Source organism: Triticum dicoccoides, chromosome 7B, assembly GCF_002162155.2.
Source record: "Triticum dicoccoides isolate Atlit2015 ecotype Zavitan chromosome 7B, WEW_v2.0, whole genome shotgun sequence".
In the NCBI taxonomy this organism is placed as follows: domain Eukaryota; kingdom Viridiplantae; phylum Streptophyta; class Magnoliopsida; order Poales; family Poaceae; genus Triticum; species Triticum dicoccoides.
Window position 1 is genome coordinate 477,858,901 of NC_041393.1, and position 13,558 is coordinate 477,872,458.

The 13,558-nt window shown below is 43.1% G+C and overlaps 1 long non-coding RNA gene across 4 annotated transcripts; it reads right to left on the reverse strand.

The window, feature by feature from the left end:
• Positions 1–660: 660 nt before the first annotated feature.
• LOC119336504 lies at positions 661–5,978 on the reverse strand. Of its 4 annotated transcripts, XR_005162583.1 has the most exons (9): positions 5,465–5,976; positions 4,964–5,375; positions 4,644–4,877; positions 4,379–4,494; positions 3,923–4,292; positions 3,409–3,605; positions 1,887–2,998; positions 1,233–1,371; positions 661–1,138 (listed from the first exon to the last, which is right to left on the reverse strand). It is a non-coding gene; the product is annotated as an uncharacterized LOC119336504 (long non-coding RNA). The 4 variants fall into 4 exon arrangements; XR_005162582.1 differs by having other exon boundaries at positions 676–1,371; positions 3,899–4,292; positions 5,465–5,978; XR_005162581.1 differs by having other exon boundaries at positions 676–1,371; positions 4,644–4,874.
• Positions 5,979–13,558: the final 7,580 nt, after the last annotated feature.

The following is a 13,558-nucleotide window of genomic DNA, read 5'->3' on the forward strand; positions in this document are numbered from 1 at the left end:
TCGTCCCTTCAGTGAAGCTTTGTAGTTTCGGTGAGAAAATCGAAAGTCACAAGCTTCAGTGAATCCTTAAGTTCTGATAAAATAATATAAATAGTTGCATAATAAAAATGAAAGGATCATCATGGTCAATGTACATCAAGAAGCTCCATGTAAAACAAGCATTGACATGCATGCATATCTAGCAGCATGCCCATGCCGAATGAGTCAATATTGGGTTCTAGCTTAGTGTTGCCGCCATCACTGTAGATCAATTACAAGGAACGTGCTACTAATATTAAACTTACAAAAAAATTATTGCATATTACTATCGAAGAAGAGACTATGACACGTTCTACTAAAACACAACTTTTGTGTCTTCTCGCGATTCTACTTTGCTTCATTACGATCCTTACAAAACAAGATTGATACAAGTTAAGCCAAGATTCTACTCATGGATAACTGCTCCTTCTTGGGTGAGTGGATCAGGGTGCAAAATAAAATAAAATGCAATGAATATTTCATGTCATATGCTATTGGAAGTTACTAACATAGCAATAGTTAGCAAAGCAAAGCATTAAAATAGCAAAGCAAAGCATGAAATAGCTCATGTAGATGTGTTTATGTTCCCTACCTGTATCAAGCAATACATTTGGCAAAATTATGCCTTGTACCATGACCACATCGGACAAAAGCTAATTAGATCATATGAAAACAGTAACATGTCGCTTGTCTTTTGCATCAACATCTGAAGGTTGCCATAAAATGCCAACCAATCCAAAACAGTGCCTTGCACGCATATTCGGCAGAGCATTAACCATGTATCTCCATAGAAATCAAGCAAGAACAATGTAAGCAAAAAAAAAATCCAACTCAGCTTTCGACTCAATTATAATATGCTATCATCGACTCAATTTGCTTCCACAATAATATAAATTGTTACCACCATTTGTGTCGAATAATTCGTGTCTGCTTGTGTTGTGAATAGGCAGATGGAAGCAAACTCTAGGTAGATGGAAGCAAACTCCTATCTCCTTGGAATATAATGAAATTTCCGTTCTGTTGTAAGCACACCTTGCTTCCGTTATGGGATATGCTTCCATGACAATGAACCATTGCTTCAATTATATCGAGAATTTGCTTCCATGGTGATAATGAAGCGCTGGGCAAAAAATGCAACTGGTAATTACATATGTCCCCATTTTTAAAAATTATTAAGAAATAAAAATTGCTATCACAAAAACATTATTTTCCACCCGTCTAGTTAGCGTCACAAGCACGCTGACTGGACTATCTCACATGCACCGCGAGCTCGCCGTCATCAATAAGACAACCTCATCTTGGTGGTAGCGTACTCGACATCTTTACAATGCATCGGGTTGTAGGCAGAGAAACCTGCATAGTAAAATCATCAATGGGAAATAATGAAGTGCTCACACAGGCAATGGTTGTGTCAAAAATTCACTCCGGGAAGCAACACCTGCAGCGACTAAAGCACATGCGGGTAGTGGGTGAAGCAAAAAAGATATGTGATAAATAAAAAAGTAGGAAGCAAGGCTAATACGAAGCAATGATTTGACACTACAACTGATTAGATTTGAGAAATCTGCATGCTTGCCGAGATGGGTGTAAGAATTCTAATGTCCGCGATCACATTAGATCTCTGTATTAGAAGCATATGTTAGATATCATGGGAGCATGGTTAATGAGAAGCGCTAATTTGGTGCTAATGTAACATATATTAGACACATCTGAAGCACACGTATTTGAGTTTACAAACGTCTTTTTGCCACACAGCATATGTACATTAGATGCAATACAACTGATTAGATGCATACCTGAATGAAGGATTAAAATTAGAAGAAAAACAGAATTTCCAGCATTAATCAATCCAAATGAGAGAATGTTACCCTTATAGAGGAGGATTCAATTCGAGATCTGTACTGGACTGTGTCACTTTCGCCGCTTCTTTTCTCTTGTTTTCTCCTAGCCTTGCTCCCGATGGACATGTAGTACAACAGCAGCAACAAGATTATCAGGCCCATCTCATCTGATCATCTCTCACGTAGCACTACTTACAAACTGGATTGGGCTCAAAAAAAAGCCTTACAAACTGGATTGGACTAAAAAAACTTACAAACTGGATCAACGCTTAGCAGCAAGGCACATCACACGCAGCAATAGGACCAACGCATGTGCAACCTAAGAGCGTCTTAGGGATGTCCATGCAGGAGAGAACATCATGGGTGGCACATAGGACACCAACACGGGAGAGGAACAGGAAGGCAAGGGGGGCTCTGAGCTTGTTCCATGGATAATGGCAGGCGCAGCCACCAGAGGGATGCAACACCGGCGCGATGAATCTCACGGCCGCAGTGGGACTGGAAGATCGCTGAAGGAGAGAACCAGATCAGCGAGGGGCGTGGTTAGCTCGGCGATGGAGCTGTGGCGGCCTCGCGGAGGCAGTCGAGATGGGGGGTGAGAGTTAGGTGGGGCGGTGGATGTGGGATTAATTGCAGGATTTATGGGGGGACCCGGGAAGAAATCAGGCTCATTTGGAAACCGAATGATGGATTTTGGAAGCAAATCAGCCGTGACATTAAAAGCCGATCGAAGTCCCTCAATTAGTCTGACGAATCATCTGGTGGAGTACGGTCAGTCTACGTAAACTGCTAGGCGCACACCAGATCTCGAATAAATTAATGATGGCTGTTAGATTGGGTCGTGTGGGCTTCATCGTGTGGTCGTGATGTGTCTGTGGACGTTTTGCGGGGTGCACATAAGAAAGTTCTTGTTTGACTGTTTAATAGTTGTGGAGATCTAGTGTTAGCCCAATAGCACCGTGCTCACCCAACTAATCTGTATACCCCTAAATCATTTGCTCCAGGGCACCAATTCTTCCCAGACATAGTGTCCGGTCCTGTAATTTCAGCAGAGCGGAGAGTGTCGAGCCTACCGGGACAGGGTATCCTGTAATTTCAGCGGACCGGAGAGTGTGCCGAGCCCGCTGGGACAGGGTGTCCTGTAATTTCAGTGCAGCGGAGAGTTAGCATACTCCATAAAATGTACTGTATAAACTTAATCAAGCTCTGCAATGACATGACAAAATCGTGTGTATCTACGTCATATTTTACTCCGAAAATTTAGTCGGCAATTAGCATACATGTTCACACACTGTCCATGACCTACAATCTAATTTTAAATGATCAATATTCTAACTCTGTTGGATCGATGACCTCTTACTCTAACTCTGAAAATTCCATGAGCAGTGACACACTTCATCAGACATCGTGTGTAAACTAAGGAATCTTCAGTCAATGGTTCTATTGCTTCATGCCCGATGGATGACTCTTTACTGAAACATTGAAAACTATGTGTGCACTTGCCATAGATGTGTTTACCACGAAAAACAAGCAAAATGGCGTGTCTTACCTGATACCGAAACCATGCTCCCACGAATAAGGTTGCAAAAATCATATGCTTCACCGAAGGAGTCGAATGTTAAGCCAATAGCAGGCTCAACTACATGGTCCCCCAATTTATCTGCATGCCCTCGAATTGTCTCCTCCAGCACGCCTAATCTTTCTGGGCATGGGGCTCTATCCGTTGGCTGATTCCCGACTCTTACTCTGCAGCAACATGAAGCAAAATTCTTATATATGAAATACCAATCATTTTTTGTACATCTGTCTAGTTTTTTTTGTAACAAGAAACTAATTCAGGGGAAATGCAAGATCCGACACATGGCAGTACAACTACAACACTCATATCCATCACAACATTTCCAGTTCTATTTACTTTCTCATAGTCCAGGCAACCAAAACAAAAAAGCTGGGCTACTCTGACAATGCCTCAGGGGATCATATGAAACTACAATAACCAAGACATCATCGCAACTCTGGTTTTGCTACAGACCATTTACCTCTTGTAAGTAAATGCCTATTACCTCTAAGTCCACCCAGGGGCTTGCGGATCCACCTTGCAAGTAGTAGATTGAGCAAACCCTCCATCACCACTTTCAGTTCGATCTTGAATCACAGCCTCTTGGTGTTCATCAATATGTGCTTTGGTCGTCGGCTTGGCCAATTGCATCTGCGTTGTCACCCTCGCTCTCACTGAAACCGGACATGGCGGCGCCACCGGTAGCTACAGTCCTCTCCTTGCTGCACACAACACCATGTACGAACTGCCCAAATGAGCCATGCGCAAATCCGGCGACAACAGCCCCACAAGATCCATTGGCAGATTCCTCTTCGCCACCAATCAAATCCATTAGGGCCACCGCGCTAGCCGCCTCATCCGGGAAGATGGGCAACCTGCACGCGTTGAACTGAAGCTCTAAGATCTCTCTGATGCTGGATAGTAAATGGAAGAAGATTTCTTGTCCAAGGGGATTTATTACCTGTCTGAGAGCTGGAGAAATCCATCGCCATGTCTGCCCACGCTTGCTGAATCGCAGAACGAGCTACTCTTTACTACTGGAATTTGCAACGTTTAATTACCAACAAATCTTATTTCCTGCAGCAGCCATGGTAAATGACTCATTTTTACAGATGTTTTCTGCCCACACTAGCTGAATCCCAAAGCCAGCAATTCTTTACTACTCAAATTTGCGAGATATAATTACCAACAAATCTTATCTTCTGTCAATCTACAATTCTGCATACCTTCGCATCCACCCAGGACTTTTGGGGTCAATCTGATGTATGGGTTGCTCAGATGTCTGTGCCTTGTCTCCCGTCGCTGGCTCTGCAGCCGCGACCGCAGCACAGATCTGGGCATCCACAGTTGACGCCGTCGTGGCCGGCAGCTCGCCCCCGGCGACGACATCACGGGGTAGTGCAGGGGCTCCATAGGTGATAGGTATGTCGCTGCCGTTCACCTCCTCTAGCGGAGTTCTGCTGCATACCAACAAGCATCAATTAGATCTTTAGAAATCCCCAATTCAAACCTGCGGAGTAACTCGAACTAAGGAACAGATCTGTACCTGTTAATCCGCTGCATCAAGAACTCCATGTACGCCGGAGTGGGCAGTCGCCTTGTCACAGACGGTGGCTCCACCGGTCGCCGCTCTCACCAAAAGAAGATCCACGCTCGGGGAGTTAGGAGACAGGTGCTCCAGCGACCCATGGCTGCATTTACTTCAGTCACTGCCGCCGTTACCGGAAAGCACCAAATCTGATCCACGGATCAGGAAGGGAATTACGGACATGGCGGCACCACCGGTAGCTACAGTCCTCTCCTTGCTGCACACAACACCACGTACGAACTGCCCAGATGAGCCATGCGCAAATCCGGCGACAACAGCCCCACAAGATCCATTGGCGGATTCCTCTTCGCCACCAATCAAATCCATTAGGGCCACCGCGCTAGCCGCCTCATCCGGGAAGATGGGCAACCTGCACGCGTTGAACTGAAGCTCTAAGATCTCTCTGATGCTGGATAGTAAATGGAAGAAGATTTCTTGTCCAAGAAGGGGATTTCTTACCTGTCTACCGGAGAGATGGAGAAATCCATCGCCATGGCCCTCCAGCTTGTCGTCCTCCTCCTCCCCCGCGGACACCCACCGCCACTCAATGGAGGGCGCCTTCCGCGTGCCGGCCACCGCCGACGACTCAGCTGCCATTCCCGGGCCGTGGCTTCAATCAGATCGAGAGATGAGAGGACGGGGCAGGGCTAGGAAAATCCTCCCGCCTGTGCACTTGTAGTCTCACGTGAAGCAGGAGAGGAACAGCGGCGAGCGGCTCGGCGGCGGCCTGCGGCGAAGGGCAGCTCCGACGGCGGCTCCAGCGGCGTGGGGGAGGGGGGGCGGCGAAGGGCGGATCCAGCGCGGCAAGGGGCGGCTCCAACGGGGTGCTGCGAAGGGTGGGTCCAGCGGGGGGCAGCTCCAGTAGGAGGGGATGGTGGGGCGAAGGGCGGCGAACAGGTGCCGGAGGAACGGGGCGGGAGGACATGGGGGTCTGGAGGGGAAGATGCGGGGGAAGAGGTGGGCGGTGGCCAAACTGCCCGAGGGCGTGGTCGCTGGAGGACCCGGAATATTATTTTTTTGGACGCGACGTGTTTGTAAGGATGGTAACCCAATGGCATGGTGGGTAATTACAGCATAAAACGTGTTTGGTGTTTTGAAGGGATGAAGACCATCAGATTGCAGGTTTGGATGGATATGATGACTTGGTTCTCCGCCCTCTCGTGCTTTTATAGTGGTAGTAGATGAAATTGGAATCTGATATTCCCTTCCTTCATATCAATAATCGCACCAATCGTTCTAAGGAAAGGTCTACCGAGAATAATAGGGCAAGAAAGATTGCAATCTATATCAAGAACGATAAAATCTACGGGCATCAAATTTCTATTTGCAACAATAAAAACATCATTAATCCTTCCCATAGGCTTTTTAATGGTGGAATCGTGCAAATTTAAAGAGCAATCATCAAGATCATGGAAAACTAGAATATCACATAAAGTTTTCGGAATCGTGGAAACACTAGCACCCAAATCACACAAAGCAAAACATTCATAATCTTTAATTCTAATCCTTATAGTAGGTTCCCACTCATCATTAAGTTTTCTAGGTATAGAAACTTTCAAATTAAGTTTTTCATCATAACATTGCATCAAGGCATCAACAATATGTTTGGTAAAAGCTTTTTTTTGACTATAAGCATGAGGAGAATTAACAACGGATTGCAACAAGGAAATACAACCTTTTAAAGAGCAATTATCATAATCAAATTCCTTGAACTCCGAGATAGTAAGTTCAATATTATTAGAAGTTGAGGATTCTCCAATCTCATTTTTACCAAATTTAACATTAAGATCTAAAGACTCCAAACTTTTGGGACGCCTTCTAGGCAAAGTTGATTCATCATCACTCCCATAATCATCAAAATTCATGTTGCAAAACATAGATCTAATCGGGGACACATCAATAACTTTAAGATCCTCATCATTATTTTCACGAAGACTAGAAGAACACGCTTTTATAAAGCTTTCTTTCTTAGCACGCAATCTAGCGGTTCTTTCCTTGCACTCGTCAATGGAAATTCTTATTACTTTGAGAGACTCATTGATATCATGCTTAGGAGAAGAAGATCCAAGTTTAAGAGAATTAACATCAAGCGAAAGTCTATCAACGTTCCTAGCCAAATCATCAACTTTGAGCAATTTTTCTTCAAGCAAAGCATTAAAATTCTTTTGAGAAATCATAAATTCTTTCACACTATTCTCAAAATCAGAGGGCATCTTATTAAAATTACCATAAGAATTATTGTAGGAATTCCCATAATTATTAGAGGGATTACTAGGGAACGGTCTAGCATTAAAATTTCCTCTATAAGCATTGTTTCCAAAACTATTCCTACCAACATAATTCACATCCATAGATTCATTATTATTCTCAATCAAGGAAGACAAAGGCATATCACTGGGATCAAGAGGAGTATTTTTAGTAGCAAACATCTTCATAAGTTCATCCATCTTTCCACTCAAAACATTGATTTCTTCTATAGCATGCACTTTTTTACTAGATCTTTCGGTGTGCCATTGAGAATAATTAGCCATAATATTATCAAGCAATTTTGTAGCATCTCCTAATGTGATTTCCATAAACGTGCCTCCCGCAGCCGAATCTAAGAGATTTCTAGAAGCAAAGTTCAAACCGGCATAAAAAATTTGTATGATCATCCATAAATTCAAACCATGAGTAGGGAAATTGCGAAGCATCAATTTCATTCTTTCCCAAAATTGGGCAACATGCTCATGATCAAGTTGTTTAAAATTCATAATATCGTTCCTAAGAGTGATGATCTTAGCGGGAGAAAAATACTTAGAGATAAAAGCATCTTTGCACTTGTTCCAAGAATCAATACTATTTTTAGTCAAAGACGAAAACCAAACTTTAGCACAATCTCTAAGTGAAAACGGAAATAACTTCAATTTGACAATATTGTTATCCGTATCTTTCTTCTTTTGCATATCACACAAATCAACAAAATTGTTTAGATGAGTAGCGGCATCTTCACTAGGAAGACCGGCGAATTGATCTTTCATAACAAGATTCAGCAAAGCGGTATTGATTTCACAAGACTCAACATCATTAAGAAGAGCAATCGGAGTACTAAGGAAATCATTATTATTGGTATACGAGAAGTCACACAACTTGGTATTATCTTGTGCCATGGCAACAAGTAATCCAACACACAAGCAAACAAAAAAGGCAAGCGAAAGAGAGAGGAGGAGATTGGGAAAGAGAGAGCGAATAAAACGGCAAGGGTGAAGTGGGGGAGAGTAAAACGAGAGGCAAATGGCAAATAATGTAAATGCGAGGGAGATGAGTTTGTGATGGGTACTTGGTATGTCTTGACTTGAGCGAAGACCTCCCCGGCAACGGCGCCAGAAATCCTTCTTGCTACGTCTTGAGCTTGCGTTGGTTTTCCTCGAAGAGGAGAGGGTGATGCAGCAAAGTGTAGCGTAAGTATTTCCCTCAGTTTTGAGAACCAAGGTATCAATCCAGTAGGAGGCTCCTCAAAAGTCCCACGCACCTACACAAACAAACTGAGAACTCGCAACCAACGCAATAAAGGGGTTGTCAATCCCTTCACGGCCACTTGCGAAAGTGAGATCTAATCAAGATAGTATGATAAGATAGATATATTTTTGGTATTTTATAAGATAGATGCAAAAAGTAAAGATGCAAATAAAGTAGATTGAAAGCAAATATGATAAGAGATAGACCCGGGGGCCATAGGTTTCACTAGAGGCTTCTCTCAAGATAGCATAAGTATTACGGTGGGTGAACAAATTACTGTCGAGCAATTGATAGAAAAGCGCATAGTTATGAGATTATCTAGGCATGATCATGTACATAGGCATCACGTCCATAACAAGTAGACCGACTCCTGCCTGCATCTACTACTATTACTCCACACATTGACCGACTCCTGCCTGCATCTAGAGTATTAAGTTCATAAGAACAGAGTAACGCATTAAGCAAGATGACATGATATAGAGGGATAAACACATGCAATATGATATAAACCCCATCTTGTTATCCTCGATGGCAACAATACAATACGTGTCTTGCAACCCTTTCTGTCACTGTGTAAGAACACCGCAAGATTGAACCCAAAGCTAAGTACTTCTCCCATGGCAAGAAAGATCAATCTAGTAGGCCAAACCAAACTGATAATTTGAAGAGACTTGCAAAGATAACTCACTCATACATAAAAGAATTCAGAGAAATTCAAATATTATTCATAGATAAATTTGATCATAAACCCACAATTCATATCTCGACAAACACAACGCAAAAAGAGTTTACATCAAATAGATCTCCACAAGAGAGGGGGAGAACATTGTATTGAGATCCAAAAAGAGAGAAGAAGCCATCTAGCTAATAACTATGGACCCGTAGGTATGTGGTAAACTACTCACAACTCATCGGAGGGGCAAGGATGTTGATGTAGAGGCCCTCCGTGGTTGCTTCCCCCTCCGGCAGAGTGCCGGCGAAGGATCCAAGATGAGATCTCGCGGATACAGAAGGTTACGGCGGTGGAAATTGTGTTTCGTGGTGCTCCTGGATGTTTTCGGGGTACGTAGGTATATATAGGAGGAAGAAGTACGTCGGTGCCGCCCGAGGGGCCCACGAGACAGGGGGCGTTCCCTATAGGGGGGCGCTCCCTCCTATCTCGTGGGGCCCTTGGAGGCTTCTTGAGTTGCACTCCAAACTCTCCGGATCAGATTTGTTCCAAAAATCACGCTCCCGAAGGTTTCATCCCGATCGGACTCCGTTTGATATTCCTTTTCTTCGAAATACTAAAATAGACAAAAAACAGCAATATGGGTTGGGTCTCCGGTTAGTAGGTTAGTCCCAAAAATGATATAAATGTGTAAAATAAAGCCCATAAACATTCAAAAGGGGTAATATAATAGCATGGAACAATCAAAAATTATAGATACATTGGAGACGTATCACTAAGCTATGAATCCATGCCCTCCCCCCCCCCAACCGAGGTTCAGCCTAGCAAAGTGCGAAGTAGCTAGCAGCCACTGATGACCCGCAAGTATACAGGATAGTTGTAGCCTCTTTCGATAAGTAAGAGTGTCGAACCCAACGAGGAGCTAAAGGTAGAACAAATACTCTCTCAAGTCCTATCTTCCATTGATACGACTCTATGCACGCTTGACGTTCGCTTTACCTAGAACAAGTATGAAACTAGAGGTACTTTGTAGGTGTGATAGGATAGGTTTGCAAGATAATAAAGAACACGTAAATAAAAAATAGGGGTTGTTTAGATAAAGATGCAATAAAGTAAATATAGCGAGTGTGGAAAAGTGGTGGTAGGAATTGTGGAATTGTCCCTAAGCAATTGACTACTTTACTAGACCGATAGCAAGTTTTATGTGGGAGAGGCCACTGTTAGCATGTCATCCCTGACTTGGAATTCTATGCACTTATCATTGGAACTATTAGCAAGCATCCGCAACTACTAACGTTCATTAAGGTAAAACCCAACCATGGCATTAAGATATATTGGTCCCCCTTCAATCCCGTATACATCAATTTCTATGCTAGGTTGAAGCTTCTGTCACTCTTGCCCTCTAATACATAGTCCTATCAACATACAACTAATCCTATGGTGTGATCCACGCGCGCGCTCATATGATGGGCACCAAAGGACAGTAACATAACCACAAGAAAATTAAATCAATCATAGCAATTCATCAACCACCAATAGGACAACGAAAATCTACTCAGACATCATAGGATGGCAACACATCATTGGATAATAATATGAAGCATAAAGCACCATGTTCAAGTAGAGGGTACAGCGGGTTGCGGGAGAGTGGACCATTGTAGATAGAGGGGGGAAGGTGACGGATATGTTGGTGAAGATGGCGGAGGTGTTGGTGAAGATCGTGGTGATGATGATGGCCCCCGGCGGCGTTCCGGCGCCACCGTAAGCAAGGGGGGGGAGCCCCCCTCCTTCTTCTTATTCCTTGACCTTCTCCCTAGATGGGAGAAGGGTTTCCCCTTTGGTCCTTGGCTCCCATGGCGTGGGAGGGGCGAGAGCCCCTCCGAGATTGGATCTATCTCTCTATCTCTCTCTGTTTCTGCGTTCCCTGATTCTGCCCCTTCACCGTTTCTTTTATATCCGGAGATCCGGAACTCCGATTGGGGTGAATCTTTCGCCCAGATTTTTCTCATAAAATTAGCTTTCTTGAGGCAAAAGAAGAGCGTCAACCGCCTTACAGGTGGCCCGGAGAGTGCTAGGCGTGCCTAGGGGGGAGGGTGCGCCCCCTGTCTCGTGGCCACCTCAGGCACTGTTTCGCGTTGATTCTTCCTCCGAAAAATCCCAAATATTCTAAAATAATTCTCCATCCGTTTTTATCCCGTTTGGATTCCGTTTGATATTGGGTTTCTGCAAAACATAAAACATGCAACAAACAGGAACTGGCACTGGGCACTGGATCAATATGTTAGTCCCAAAATAGTATAAAAAGTTGCCAAAAGTATATGAAAGTTGAAGAATATTGGCATGGAACAATCAAAAATTATAGATACGACGGAGACGTATCAGCATCCCCAAGCTTAATTCTTGCTCGTCCTCGAGTAGGTAAATGATAAGAAGATAATTTTTGATGTGGAATGCTACCTAGCATAATCTTGAACATATGTCTAATCATGGCATGAATATTAAGACACGAGTGATTCAAAGCAATAGTCTAGCATTTGACATAAAAACAATAATACTTCAAGCATACCAACCAAGCAATTATGTCTTATCAAAATAACATAGCCAAAGAAAGCTCATCCCTACAAAATCATATAGTCTGGCTATGCTTCATCTTCATTACACAAAATACTCCCATCATGCACAACCCCGGTTTCAGCCAAGCAATTGGTTCATACTTTTTAACGCGCTTCTGGTTTTTCAACTCTTACGCAATACATGAGCACAAGCCATGGACATAGCACTATGGTGGTATATGGTGGTGGTTGTGAGGACAAAAAGGGAGAAGATAGTCTCACATCAACTAGGCGTATCAACGGGCTATGGCGATGCCCATCAATAGATATCAATGTGAGTGAGTAGGGATTGCCATGCAACGGATGCACTAGAGCTATAAATATATGAAAGCTCAAACTGGAAACTAAGTGGGTGTGCATCCAACTTGCTTGCTCATGAAGACCTCGGGCGTTTGAGGAAGCCCATCATCAGAATATACAAGCCAAGTTCTATAATGAAAAATTCCCACTAGTATATGAAAGTGAAAGCATAGGAGACTCTCTCTATGAAGAACATGGTGCTACTCTGAAGCACAAGTGTGGTAAAAGGATAGTAACATTGCCCCTTCTCTCTTTTTCTCTCATTTTCTCTCATTTTTATTTTTTATTTTTTATTTTTTTTGGTGGGTTTCTTTGGCCTCTTTTTTTATTTGGGCTTCTTTGGCCTCTTTTATTTTTCGTAAAGTCCGGAGTCTCATCCCGACTTGTGGGGGAATCACAGTCTCCATCATCCTTTCCTCACTGGGGCAATGCTCTAATAATGATGATCATCACACTTTTATTTACTTACAACTCAATATTACAACTCGATATCTAGAACAAAGATATGACTCTATGTGAGTGCCTCTGGTAGTGTACCGGGATGTGCAATGATCTAGCATAGCAATGACATCAAAAAACAGACAAGCCATGAAAACATCATGCTAGCTATCTTACGATCATGCAAAGCAATATGATAATGAATGCTCAAGTCATGTATATGATGATGATGGAAGTTGCATGGAAATATATCTCGGAATGGCTATGGAAATGCCATGATAGGTAGGTATGGTGGCTGTTTTGAGGAAGGTAAATAATGGGTTCATGATACCGGCGAAAGTTGCGCGGCACAATAGAGGCTAGCAAAGTGGAAGGGTGAGTGTGCGTATATCCATGGACTCACATTAGTCATAAAAAACTCATATACTTATTGCAAAAGTCTACTTGCCCTCGAAGCAAAGTACTACTACGCATGCTCCTAGGGGAAGGGTTGGTAGGGGTTAACCATCGCGCGATCCCGACCTCCACTCATAAGGAAAGCAATCAAAGAACACCTCATGCTCCAACTTCGTTACATAACGGTTCACCATACGTGCATGCTATGGGACTTGCAAACCTCAACACAAGTATTTCCCAATTTCACAATTACTCAACTAGCACGACTCTAATATCACCATCTTTATATCGCAAAACTATTGCAAGGAATCAAAGATATCATATTCAGTTATCTACACGTTTTATGTAGGATTTTATGACTAACCATGTGAATGACCAATTCCTGTCATCTCTCTTGTTGGAAATATGCCCTAGAGGCAATAATAAAAGCATTATTATTATATTTCCTTGTTCATGATAATTGTCTTTTATTCATGCTATAACTGTATTATCCGGAAATCGTAATACACGTGTGAATACATAGACCACAATATGTCCCTAGTGAGCCTCTAGTTGACTAGCTCGTTGTGATCAACAGATAGTCATGGTTTCCTGGCTATGGACATTGGATGTCGTTGATAACGGGATCACATCATTAGG